Raw genomic sequence first — 13,678 nt, 5'->3', positions numbered from 1 at the left:
ACTCTCCCTCAGCAACGTTGACCTCTTTGCCCCCATCCCCACCCCTCCAATTCATAAGTCCCGTAGTAGCACCTCAGCCAAAAAGACTCCAGTGCCAGTGGTGCGTATTACAGGTGTGTGGAGTGCACCAGCCACCAGGGCAGGCAGTGTGACACGGAGCCAAAGCACTGCCAGTCCACCCCCTGTAAAGCATCTCAAGTTGGAAAGTGGCCGACGGGACAGGGTGAAGACTCCGGGCGGCAAAACTGCTCACAAGGGTCCCAGGGGGATTGCAGAGTCAGCTGTGACTCCTCCAAAGGTGGTGAAGGGCCAGAGGAGGTCTGCACAGTCTGGTGAGAGCAGCACTGCGGAGAAGGGCGCCATCCTCCCCGGCGGCCGGGACGCCACCGTCAGCACCGTCGTCACTGGTCAGGAGACCACCGCCAGAGTCATTGCCCAGGAGGGCACGAGTATCGTCACTGGTCAGGAGACCACCGCCAGAGTCATTGCCCAGGAGGGCACGAGTATCCTCACTGGTCAGGAGACCACCGCCAGGGTCAGTGCCCAGGAGGGCCCCGGCTGCCACACCCCCGCTGGGAAATGAGGGACCGTCATGCCACACACCAATGCACAGGTCAGAGACCGCCATGGCAAAGTACCACTGAACAAGGGAATTACCGCCATGGTGAAGACCGCTGAACAGGGCACAGCACCGCTGAACAGGGCAGAGAACCGCTGAACAGATCTGTCAGAGTCACCAGATCCTCGGGGTTTGCGCACGTTCCCAACACGCCCTCTAATGAACAACTCCAAGACTCTGAAAGACAATTCACAGAGACTGTGAGATTTCAAGAGGGGAAGAGGGGATTAGGATGGGTACTGCTGGGAAGGAGACCTTTAATGGGAAAAAAGGTTAGAACACACAATATAACCTGAAGTAAATATTAATAAACATAGTCTTTCTGAAAATATGAGCAATCTTGAATTGCAGTTTTAAAAATGAACAGATTTTGTGATGATCAGATACCTGTAATGGAATCAAGATTAATTGAAATAAAACTTTTCTTATTCAAGCATGAATTAGAATAACAAGAATATGCATAATAGGAGCATATAATATTGCATCTAGAACTTCTGATCCTATATATATTTTCCTTGAAATGTTTTCAACACAGATTACACTCTTAAAACACTAGAGAAGAAATATTTTTCAATGGGTTCAATAGTTCAAGAAATATTTCCCATACTTGTCAACTCGGAATTGTACCAAGCAATTATCCTGGAATGGTAATATGCAGTTCACGACATAAATAAACTCTAGTAAAAAATTGCATGTCCTGCTGACTCGAATGCCACCATGCAAAGTCAAGAAATGGTTGCACAATAAATAGCAACAGGTTTTGAAATTATCTTAAATTGAATTATACATCGTGCCACTTCACAACCTTCTTTTAAATGTCAATAAATAGTAACACACAATGTTCTACAAGCTTTTAAAGCTTCATAAACGAACCGCGCCTCTTGCCGATTCGTGATCAATCATGTATGTGTCAATAAATACCAGCACGCAATGCAACTCAAGATTTCAAAGCTTTTCAAACGAATCGCGCCTCCTGCTGATTCATAAATATCCACGTGTATGTCAATAAACACTGGCGCGCAATGTAACATGAGTTTCAAAACTATAAATGAATCGCGCTTCTTGACGATTCATAAACATCCATGTACACACTTTAACAAAAATACTCGAGTGCACTTTTTATGACTATGACCTTAAAACAAATTGTTAAAATAAATAAACGATCAGATCTTAGAATGAGAAAATTCTAGATAAAATAAACGGTATTGGGAATAAACCCAACTACCGTCTTACCACCCAGGAACAAGATGCACCAATGAAGATTTCAAAGCAGAACTGGGAGATCAAAAAGGCCACTGGAACTGAAGTTCTGGAAATAGCTGCTCTTCTGCACTGGAACCTCTGAATAGTGAGCACTGGGAGTTGGGCTGACTCTCCTTATATAGAGTCTTGGCCAGCCCAGAACCACGCCCAGGCATGTTGCAGGGAAAGTCTCTGGAAGGCCCTGGAAAGAGGCCACACCCTAACCCACTCTGAAAACCTGTAGCAATACCTTGCAAAAGAAACAGTATTTGTAAACATATTAAGAATAAGTGTTTAGGATTGAACTCTGCAATGCAAAAGGGTAAAATACAACATATCTGCACAATGCATGAATCATGTTATTTTTAAAGTGATGTTTTTTTGCATTTTTTTACGCCAATAGAGCGCGTACTGTTCTGGTGTTGACAAGATCAGAGACCGCCATGGCAAAGCCCCGCTGAACAAGGGAATCACCGCCATGGTGAAGACCGCTGAACAGGGCACAGCACCGCTAAACAGGGCAGAGAACCGCTGAACAGATCAGAGACTGCCATGGCAAAGCACCGCTGAACAAGGAAACACCGCCACATCAAGCATCGTTATCCCATGTACAGTTGGGACTGTGACGGTACCGGAACCGTCACGTGGAGTTAAATGCAGTGTGGGCACCATTCCCCCTCCAGAACCGTTGGAGACTGTTATCCACTTGAGAGACTGTGGCTTTGCACTCCCCAGGATTGTTCAGTGGGCAAACCAACCACTGTAGAGACTTGAGAGACTGTGGCTTTGCACTCCCCAGGATTGTTCAGTGGGCAAACCAACCACTGTAGAGACTTGAGAGACTGTGGCTTTGCACTCCCCAGGATTGTTCAGTGGGCAAACCAACCACTGTAAAGACTTGAGAGACTGTGGCTTTGTACTCCCCAGGATACATCAATGGGCATGGAGCCCCGTCGTGGATCTGGTGTGTTGCTGTAATCCGGCTGAGGTGCCCCCCCCTCCTTCCCTTCCCCCTGAGGTGCCTGTTGTATTTCTATCTGATGCCCCAGCAGTGTTCTCTCCGTTTGTGGACAGGTATCTATTGTGGGTCTCGCCCATGCATTTTTGGACCAGTGGTGCACGGACATTGATATGTGCATACCTGCACTGCTTCTCGTAATGTATATACTTTTGAATGTGTATATATATATCTGTATATATTTGGTAACTGTATTTTGATACATTACAATTTTTCGACTGATTTCCTTTGGTCTTTGCATTCTTCCAGGGGGGGGCTGTGGGTTGTTACTGTGATGTTTTGACATGCATAGCTGTGTGTGTTATAATGTGCGAGGGTGGGGGTGGGGGTTTTGCGTGTGTGTCCCCCTGACTTTTGCCTCCCCTCTATCCTATGTCGTAGGGGCAGTACTCACCGTTGTCTTCGCCGCCGCCATTGCTGGTGTTCATAAATGAGCAGGAAGACAAGGGCAGGTAGGATTTGTATTCCGGCTCCATGGTGTCCTCCTTCCTCGTGGAGTGTGTTAATGTGAGCGTTTTCCCATTGCAAAAGCTGTTTCCGCCGTGTTTTCATCCACGGTGAATCCGCCCCGGAAAAGGTGGCGGATTGGTAGGTTGTGATACTGTGGGCGGTACATTGTCTTCCACCTGTCTGTTGGCGGTGACCGCCGCGCTGCTTGTCTGTACCGCCATGGCGGTCGGAGTGTTAAAGTGGCTGTCTATGTTGGCGGTTTCCGCCACGGTCATGATTCCCTTTTTTTGTCCGCCGGCCTGTTTGCGGTATTACCGCACCTTTAACACCGTCCTCCAGGGTTGTAATGACCCCCATAGTCTTGTGATTTCGAGTGTGCACTGCATTTTACCACTGCTACTTCTCCTGGTAACTGGATGGCATGTAACAATTCTCTTATTCTTTCACCATTTTTCACTGGCGATCCTGAAGAGGTCATGAAGCCTCTTTGTGACCACAACTGTCCAAAGTCATGCACTATTCCAAATCCGTACTGACTGTCAGTGTAAATGGTGACTTTCATTAATGCGGAAAGTTGGCAAGCTCTAGTAAGTGCTACCAGTTCCGCTACATGTGCAGAGTAAACTCCTTGAAGCCAAGATGCTTCCAGAACACCTGTTATTGTACATACAGCACATCCTGCCTTTAATATTCCTGGTGCATCTCTTAAACATGAACCATCAACAAAAATAACTTGATTGTTTTCTTCCAATCGGGTGTCTTTGATATCAGGTCTTGGTTTTGTACAAAATTCAGTCACCTGAAGACAGTAGTGCTCAATGTCTTCAGCGTTCTCAATTTTGACATTTTCACTGGGAAACAAGGTTGCTGGATTCAACATAGCTCACCTTTTCAGCTGCACATTAGGTGAACCCAGAATTATTGTCTCGTACCTTGTAAGCCTAGCACCGGTCATGTGCTGTGTTCGGTAACGTGTCAAAAGTATCTCGACTGAGTGAGGGACCATGACTGTTAAAGGATGTCCCATCACTATTCCTTCACTCTGATTTAGGCTGATACCAACTGCTGCTACGGCATGCAAGCACCCTGGCAGTGCTGCTGCGACCGGATCCAAAGTAGCTGAAAAATATGCTACTGGTCTGTTTATGTCACCATGGGCTTGAGTCAAGACAGACAAGGAACATGCATCACGTTCATGACAAAACAATGTAAAAGGTTTTGTGTAATCAGGCATACCTAAAGCTGGAGCCCTGCACATGCATTCCTTCAATTCACTGAAAGCATCCATCTCATCTCTTTTCAGCTCTATTTCATCCAGTGCATCTTTCTGGGTCAGTTTCAGTAAAGGTTTTGCTTGAGTTGAGAAATTGGGAATCCATTGGCGACAGTAGCTCACCATTCCCAAAAACTTTCTCACTTCTCTTCTCGTCTTCGGTGGACTCATTTGAAGTACACTTGTTATTCTCTCTTTCATAATTCTTCTTGACCCTTTCTCTATTTGGTGACCCAAACATTTCACTTTCTTCTGGCAGAACTGTAATTTTGAAGGGGACACTTTGTGTCCGTTCCTTCCCAAATGGTTCAATAGGGCAATGGTGTCAGCTGTACAGTCATTTTCTGTCTTAGACGCGATCAGCAAATCGTCAATGTACTGTACCAAGGTTGATTCAAATGGTAGTTCCAATGATTCCAAATCTTTCTTTAGAATCTGATTGAAAATTGATGGTGACTCCAAAAACCCTTGAGGAATTCGACACCAACTGTAGACTCTGCCTAGGAATTTGAAACAAAAGAGAAATTGGCTGTCCTCATGAAGAGGCACAGAAAAGAATGCTTGTGACAAGTCGATGACTGAGAACCACTCAGCATCACAGGGAACTTGAAACATTATCACAGCTGGATTTGGAACTACGGGACAACATTTGACTATTACGTCATTTATTTTCCTCAAATCCTGAACAATCCAGACCTTTCCACTCGGTTTTATTAGTCCCATGATTGGTGAATTACATGGACTACTTAACACTTCTATCAGTACTCCCTGTTTTACAAACTCATCAATGAGTTGGGCGACTTTCATGAGGGTGTCTTGTGCCATATGGTATTGTGGGGTCTGGGGAAAATTTACATTGGGTTTTACAGTCACTTTCACTGGTTCTACTCTTTTGACCAATCCTACTTCTTTCCCTGTCATATCCCACACTTCCTTTCCAACTGTTTCCTGTAATTCAGCAGGAATATCTGCTTCAGTGAGCATTGAATAAAGAGTAATAAGGGGATATTCTTCATCGACAGTTTCCACTTCGTCCCCTCCTAAACTGTCCTCTTCTTCCCCATCACTGTTTGTCTGAATTTTAATTCCATCATTTGAACACATAATCGAGCATCCCAATTTGCACAATAAGTCTCTTCCTAATAGTGATATCGGGCTTGAGTCACACACCACAAATTTATGTGACCCTTGATAGTTACCAATTCTGACTTGCACTGGATCTGTGATTGGGTTCGTCAGGTATCTATTTGCTACTCCCACTACTTGAACTGTTCTCCCTGAAAGTGGCAAATTTGGTACTTCAATGCTTCTGACTGTACAGCGTGTAGCTCCGGTGTCAACCAAGAACGAAACGCGGTGACCCATAACTCTTCCTTCCACATACGGACCCTTTTGATCAACTTCCAAGGATGCTGCAAGCATACAATTTCCCTCCTCATCTGAACTTCACTCTCCCATAGACCGTTTATTCCATTCTCACTGTGTAATGGGAATTGGTGTACTGTGTCATTTTGGTTCATTCCTTGACCCGCGACCTGCTGAGGAAGCATTACTTGTTGCTGATTCATTGGTGCTAAGGGTATTTGCATTTGCGGATTAGGTACCATAGGAAACTGCTGTTGCATTGGCTGCAACTGTACCATTTGTGCACGGGGCATTTGCACCTGCTGCGGTTGTATGGGTTGTAAACCCTGCATCTGATTTACATTATTTTGAAAATTTGGATTTGGACCTCTCAATTTCGGTCCTCTCATATTCTGAAATGCATTGACATCATTGTTTTGCTGACCTACACCTTCCTGCACCATCATTGGACACTCCCATTTCCAAAGCCTGACGATTCCACACGTGTGACATGGCATCACCTTCTTCATTGCCTGTATACCATTTGGAATCATAACAGTATTTAAATCAGGACCATTATTCACAAAACCTCCTTGGCCTCTGCCTCTCATCTGTGGGTGAAACATAGCATTTCCCTGCTGTTGCTGCTGCAGCAACTGTTGTTGAAAACCTTGCAAACCTTGCAAACCTGTCTGAGCTGCTCTAAGCTGCATCACCATCACTTTTTCTTTCAACCTTTTCTGCTATGTCTCAATCTCATCACTGCAGTATTTTGCATAGTTCAACACTTCATCGATTGATTTTTACTGCCAACAAATCAAATGCATTTTAATCATCTGGCTGATTTCGGGTCTCAACCCTTCCACAAATCTGAACACAAAATGGAGCATGTCCTTTGCCTCAATCGTTTCCGTACCACTGTAATTTTTAAACGCTTTCAACAATCTCTCATAGTATGCATGTATCGACTCTTTAACTTCTTGTGCCATTCTGTCAATCCCCTGCCAAGCCACATTTTTCGACGCAACCTTTGTTTTCAAGTGCTCAATCACCTTATGGTATAAACTCATTACCGTAGGTGATGGTGCACCTGTATCCCTATCTCTTTCTGGTTCACTTGTTGGCCAACCTACAGCCCTTTTACAATCTTCCCACAAATCTGACGGAACCACAATTTCAAATAAGGTGTTCAGGTCTTCCCAAAGACATTTTGCGAGTTTCACAAATCTATCTGTTTGTTGATACCACTCGATCGGTTTCTCTCTTAATTTAGGGAAATCATCCGTAAAGGATTGAATATCGCACCTGTGCCATGGTACATGTACAAGTTTTCCCCCTGCTGTTTCTCTCATTGGCAACATGGTTATCAAGTCGTCATTCTGTTGTGCTTTTTCATTCCGATCTGGGGTACTTTCTTTCTTTTTATCCTTTTTCTTAACCCATCTACTTTCCCACTTGTCTAAGCATCTCCAAACCTGCACACTCTGCAGTATCTCTTTAAGGTGTGTTTTCATCCCTGCGGATCTCATGTGTTCAAAATCTTTTGTGTCAAAGTCTAGCCTGTAACTTCTGCTCAAGTGTTTGGTCTTACCTATATCGATCTCGTTTCTGTCTGCAATTTTTTGTAACTTCTTATGTATGCTGCTTACTTCTCTTGTAATCCTAGGGCACATGTATCTCAGCTCTTCTTCTGTGTATGATTCTAACCTGTTCAGACCCATCGTTCCCTCTACTAGTTCATCTGCTTCCATGCCCAATCTTATTTTATTCAGGTATTCTTCTCCCTTCCCGCTGGATGTACTCTGTGGGGAGTTCAGACTGTTGAACCACTGTGTTAGCTGTTGTGCATTCAGTCCCATCAATGTAGCACTTACATCAACTGCTACTGATGGTTGCTGTAACGTTTCAGTCTTTGAAGTTAACGGTACTATTAGTGGTGGATTTGACCTTACCACAGTCGACGGAGTCCGAATTGGAATTGGACTAAATTCCGACTAGGACCCAGATCCATTTGGCAGTGTCCCTATCGGAGTCGTTTCTGGAGTGTTTTCTATGCATCTTCTCCCTGTCTCACTTTGTGTCATTACCCCTTGATCGCATACGTTTGGGTTTGCCTGTATATACAATGCTACTGGCGGACCTACAGTGATAGGCAGAGATATTGCATCTGGATTCTGTCTGTTTCCCGAATTCTGTGGCATGTTAATCCCCACATTATGGTTCATCATTGCTGGCATACCTAACTGGCTCTCTGTTACTCGAGTGTACCTCGGCACTTCTTGTACCTGCTTTTGAGGCATCAAAATTTGTGTTGATTCGGCTTGAATCACTGTCGGTCTTTGATAATTTTGTCCTCCCTGCGCCATTAAATCAGAAGTCATTCCCATGTTATGCTCATCACATCAGCGCCTTTGAACCTGTGGCTGATAATTATTGACAGGTTTCAACTTAGGCACGTCAGGATATATTCTCTGAATTTGTGGTATTTGTGGTGAGAAAGGCATATCGGAACTGCTCTGCCTCTGTGATATTCTCAAATTCGGTGTCACATTACCTTGTATTGGTTCTGGAGGGGCAGTCCCAATGCTTGAGCCTTTTTCGCTTTCCACATATGGTGGCGGGCGATCATTTAGAGATTGTATAATGAACTCCTCATCGTCTGACCTTTTCGAATTTCTGTTGTTTTCTCCATCTCTGGACTGACTCCTGTTTGTTTTATAGGTAGCTTTCCTTCCTTCCGTCTCTGCTTCATCAGTAATTGCTGGAAACAATTTAATTCCCTGCAGTACGTCTGATCTCCAAACCTTTTCTGTGCTATCCCATCTAGCATCCGCTAGTGTCTTTTCTACTTTTCTCACTCTTGTCTCAAATTTCTTTTGTTGTTGGTTTCTAGCTATTAGCTCCCAAATTGCTAGTGCCTCAAACTGTGCCGGTCTTGGAGGTACTTTCATGTCGTATATCGCGAATCTCAGATTCTCCAAAACTCTTAGATTAAACGACCCATGGATAGGGAACGCTACACTTCCATGCTTTTCTGTTAATTTGCACCATTGCTTTAGCCAAAGACATGGTGCGACACCCTTTTCTTCAATCCCGATGTAAGCTGGTGTACCCTCAGGCAGTGTTTCTTCTCCTACATTTGCTTTAATATATAAATCTCCCCTCAAGGCACTCTTAAATGCTTTGAAAAATGTCATCTTTCCGTCTTTTATTTTTCTAAAATATGTAATCAATAAGTGACTTTAATACCCGGAATACTCTTCGCTTGCCTTTCCCCACCAATTGCGCTTCACAGACTGTGTCCAATCGCCAACCAACCTATCCCAGCGCGGCTCCAAGTGACGTCAAACTCACACACTGCGGCTGACAAAGTCTTGCAGCTTGTCCTCCTTCACTCAGCTTCACTCAAAACTAATTTCTGCAATATATCGCGAGCACTAACCAAAAAGAAGAAAACAAATCTGTGGTTTACTACAGGAAGGGTAATACAATCGCTTAGGGATTTTTCACTAGCCTCAGCAGTTATTCCATCTTTCTTGGTTTCCCACTTGAGCAAGCAAAATTTGACCTGCAAACTTTACTCTCAACTGATCAATGAACTATTCTAGCGCGCTTTAGAATTCATCAAATCTCGAAGTCGAAAATGTTCTTTCATTCCTCAATATTCATACCGACTTGTTGACCACGCCCGATCAACCTACTAAACCGAACAGATTACAACATCAACCAAGTGTCTCATACACTTTTCAACATACTCCGGAGTCTCTTGACCTCGCAGGGCCCGTCTCAACATCAACAACCACGTGGGCAATTTTTCCTGCACAAAGCGCTACACACATGTGAAGTTCGACGACTTCCCTACTCTCACACTTTGGAGTACCACTCCTCTAAAATTTCAACTGGAGTTCGTAACCCCCCTAAAATCCTCACAAACTTCTCAATTAATCTGCGGCAAAAAGCTGTGCAAGAGCAAAACCCTAACTTCACTCATACCGTCACTAGAAACGCCGAAAACATTCTCACACCTCCATTTCCTCCATTCGCAAGCTCCGAGATTCCGGGAAAGTCATTGGGGACTCAGGGCATCATCATCTCTTCAACTTGTTTTATAAAAAAAAAATTCTAACTTCACTCCGTCTATTGTTCGGATGGGGTCCCAAAGGGCGAAACCATCAATCTCTGCTACCATCTACTGATAGCGCGTCCAGCCCTTATAAATTGCCTGTACCTGGACACGCTGGAGGTCGGTGAACCTTTTAGCCGAATGGGGCTCTCCTCATCCTAGAACAGTCGGATCACTTAGATCAATAATCAATAACTATTGTAATCGATACCCTATACTCAGTTAATAGATCAAAATAACACATTAGGAATCAATAACAGTTGGTATTTCGATGCATCATGACCTTTCAGTCATGAATAACCACACCAGTTTATTAAAAGTTAATGAATTTATTTCCCTATATTAACAAAGCTAACACAATATATATGAGTCTCAAAACCAAATGATATATGTATACGAACATTACTAGCTATCCATAACGGCGGAAGAAGCGTAATCTACGCAAAATCTGGATTATTATGCACTCGGTTATAGCAATGCAAATCACTAATATGAGTAACTGAATTTGACTAATTGCATACATCGGTCAGCATGACAAGATCTCAATTCAACATGGCGCATCAAATGAATACCTCAAGTAACCTCTAATTAGCATTGGCATGTGGGGTTTCATGCAAAACGAATTTAGTTAACACAAATTTGGAAAACTTCTAGCTTGAGCCCTATCAAAATAGCAGTTGGTACCTAAAAGGAAAAACACAATGCATAATACAATTATCCTTTCATAATTACCAAATACAATCAGCATTCAAGAAAGTCTTCGTCCTTCAGGTACTGGTTCGATCAGCATGGGGCAGATTTCAAAGGGGCAAAGTTAAGGGCAAGTTTCCTTGCAGCAGCAAGGAGAATGGGGCAAGGTTACTGCATGGGCAAGACGGGGCAAATCAAAGTTAAAGTCTCTAGGGTGAGAATTCTTAAAGTCTCTTTCTCTGGAATAGAGAAAGGGGCATCGAGATGTCATCTAAGATGGCGCCTGGCATTTGGCCTCAAGGAAAATGGCTGACTTCTCTTTGTCCGGTGGGTTTAAGTAAGAAACATTCCAGATTCTGCAGGGTCTTCCATTGGAGGGTTCATAGGGTGGCTTCAATTTGACCAATGAATAGTGTCTTTCTCCTAGTACTCATTTATGCATACATTGTCCTTGGAGCCTTGGAACACAAGTTGCAACAAAGTTTGCCAATTAATTTGATCTTAAAGCCTTTATTGTCTGCACCTGCAGGAGCTGACCTTGTATCAAAGGGGATGAAACCGGCCTAGCACGAAACCTTGGAGATAAGTGTATTAGTCATCTTCTACTGGAAAAATACAGAATAAGGTCTTTTGTTAATAAAAGTGAAAACCACGCAGTTAAATTTGAGACCAGGCGACTAGGCCAAAGCCTCTACTAAATTTAAGCTAAGCATAAAACAGTTTCAACAAGAAATCATAGCACATATTTGCAATTAAGACGGATTACTACATTTTTCAATTCTTCATGATTAATTAAGCTTGTTTATGATAATCGCAAACTACTCCGAGGGCACGATTTCCCACGTACATTATTTTCTTTACTAAAATCACACTACATTATACGATTTTGGTTACATGATATATGAATATATGTTGGTCCTTCTTTTTCTGCGTCATCACACCTAAGACCACTGCCAAATATTGTAAGTGCTGGGCCCCTAGCCCTTAACATATCTACTGCTTCCTTCAGCGTGGCATATGACACTGAGCACTGGTGTTGGTCTAACCCATCATTGACTGAAATTCCCTGGGGTATGACAGGTGGTGGATAAGCCTGAACTGCTCAGCCTCCTTCTTGGGAAACACTTCTAGTGGGTGACCGCAAGTTCTCCAATGGCAGGTGCTGAAATGGGCCAGTCACGTGGCTCAGCTGGAGTTCTTTAGACACCTTATGCCTTGCAGTCTTGATATTCCAAATACCGTCCAGAGATTCTTGCTTGAACTTTCTACCGGGGGACTATTGTCTGGTATGGGGAAACCTTCTTGGAAACCTTTGGCTAGCAGCGGTGTGTAGGAAAGTACCATCTTGCCTGGCATGTTACCCCCATATTTCACTGTATATATATTGTTTTAGTTGTATGTGTCACTGGGACCCTGCCAGCCAGGGCCCCAGTGCTCATAAGTGTGCCCTGTATGTGTTACCTGTGTTATGACTAACTGTCTCACTGAGGCTCTGCTAATCAGAACCTCAGTGGTTATGCTCTCTCATTTCTTTCAAATTGTCACTAACAGGCTAGTGACCAATTTACCAATTTACATTGGCATACTGGAACACCCTTATAATTCCCTATTATATGGTACTGAGGTACCCAGGGTATTGGGGTTCCAGGAGATCCCTATGGGCTGCAGCATTTCTTTTGCCACCCATAGGGAGCTCTGACAATTCTTACACAGGCCTGCCACTGCAGCCTGAGTGAAATAACGTCCACGTTATTTCACAGCCATTTTACACTGCACTTAAGTAACTTATAAGTCACCTATATGTCTAACCTTTACCTGGTAAAGGTAGGGTGCTAAGTTACTTAGTGTGTGGGCACCCTGGCAATAGCCAAGGTGCCCCCACATTGTTCAGGGCCAATTCCCCGGACTTTGTGAGTGCAGGGACACCATTACACGCGTGCACTACATATAGGTCACTACGTATGTGTAGCTTCACAATGGTAACTCCGAATATGGCCATGTAACATGTCTAAGATCATGGAATTGCCCCCTCTATGCCATCCTGGCATTGTTGGTACAATCCCATGATCCCACGGGTCTGTAGCACAGACCCGGGTACTGCCAAACTGCCTTTTCAGGGGTTTCACTGCAGCTGCTGCTACTGCCAACCCCTCATACAGGTTTCTGCCTCCTGGGGTCCAGCCAGGCTTGGCCCAGGAAGGCAGAACAAAGGACTTTCTCAGAGAGAGGGTGTTACACCCTCTCCCTTTGGAAAATTGTGTGAAGGCAGGGGAGGAGTAGCCTCCCCCAGCCTCTGGAAATGCTTTCATGGGCACACATGGTGCCCATTTCTGCATAAGCCAGTCTACACCGGTTCAGGGACCCCTCAGCCCTGCTCTGGCGCGAAACTGGACAAAGGAAAGGGGAGTGACCACTCCCCTGACCTGCACCTCCCCTGGGAGGTGCCCAGAGCTCCTCCAGTGTGCTCCAGACCTCTGCCATCTTGGAAACAGAGGTGCTGCTGGCACACTGGACTGCTCTGAGTGGCCAGGGCCAGCAGGTGACGTCAGAGACTCCTTCTGATAGGCTCCTTCAGGTGTTGCTAGCCTATCTTCTCTCCTAAGTAGCCAAACCCTCTTTTCTGGCTATTTAGGGTCTCTGCTTTGGGGATTTCCTTAGATAACGAATGCAAGAGCTCATCAGAGTTCCTCTGCATCTCTCTCTTCACCTTCTGCCAAGGAATCGACTGCTGACCGCGCTGGAAGCCTGCAAAACTGCAACAAAGTAGCGAAGACGACTACTGCAACTCTGTAACGCTGATCCTGCCGCCTTCTCGACTGTTTTCCTGGTGGTGCATGCTGTGGGGGTAGTCTGCCTCCTCTTTGCACTAGAAGCTCCGAAGAAATCTCCCGTGGGTCGACGGAATCTTCCCCCTGCAAC

The sequence above is a fragment of the Pleurodeles waltl genome, chromosome 7 (genome assembly GCF_031143425.1).
Source record: "Pleurodeles waltl isolate 20211129_DDA chromosome 7, aPleWal1.hap1.20221129, whole genome shotgun sequence".
Taxonomy (NCBI): Eukaryota; Metazoa; Chordata; class Amphibia; order Caudata; family Salamandridae; genus Pleurodeles; species Pleurodeles waltl.
Note: the sequence above shows the minus strand (reverse complement) of the source record.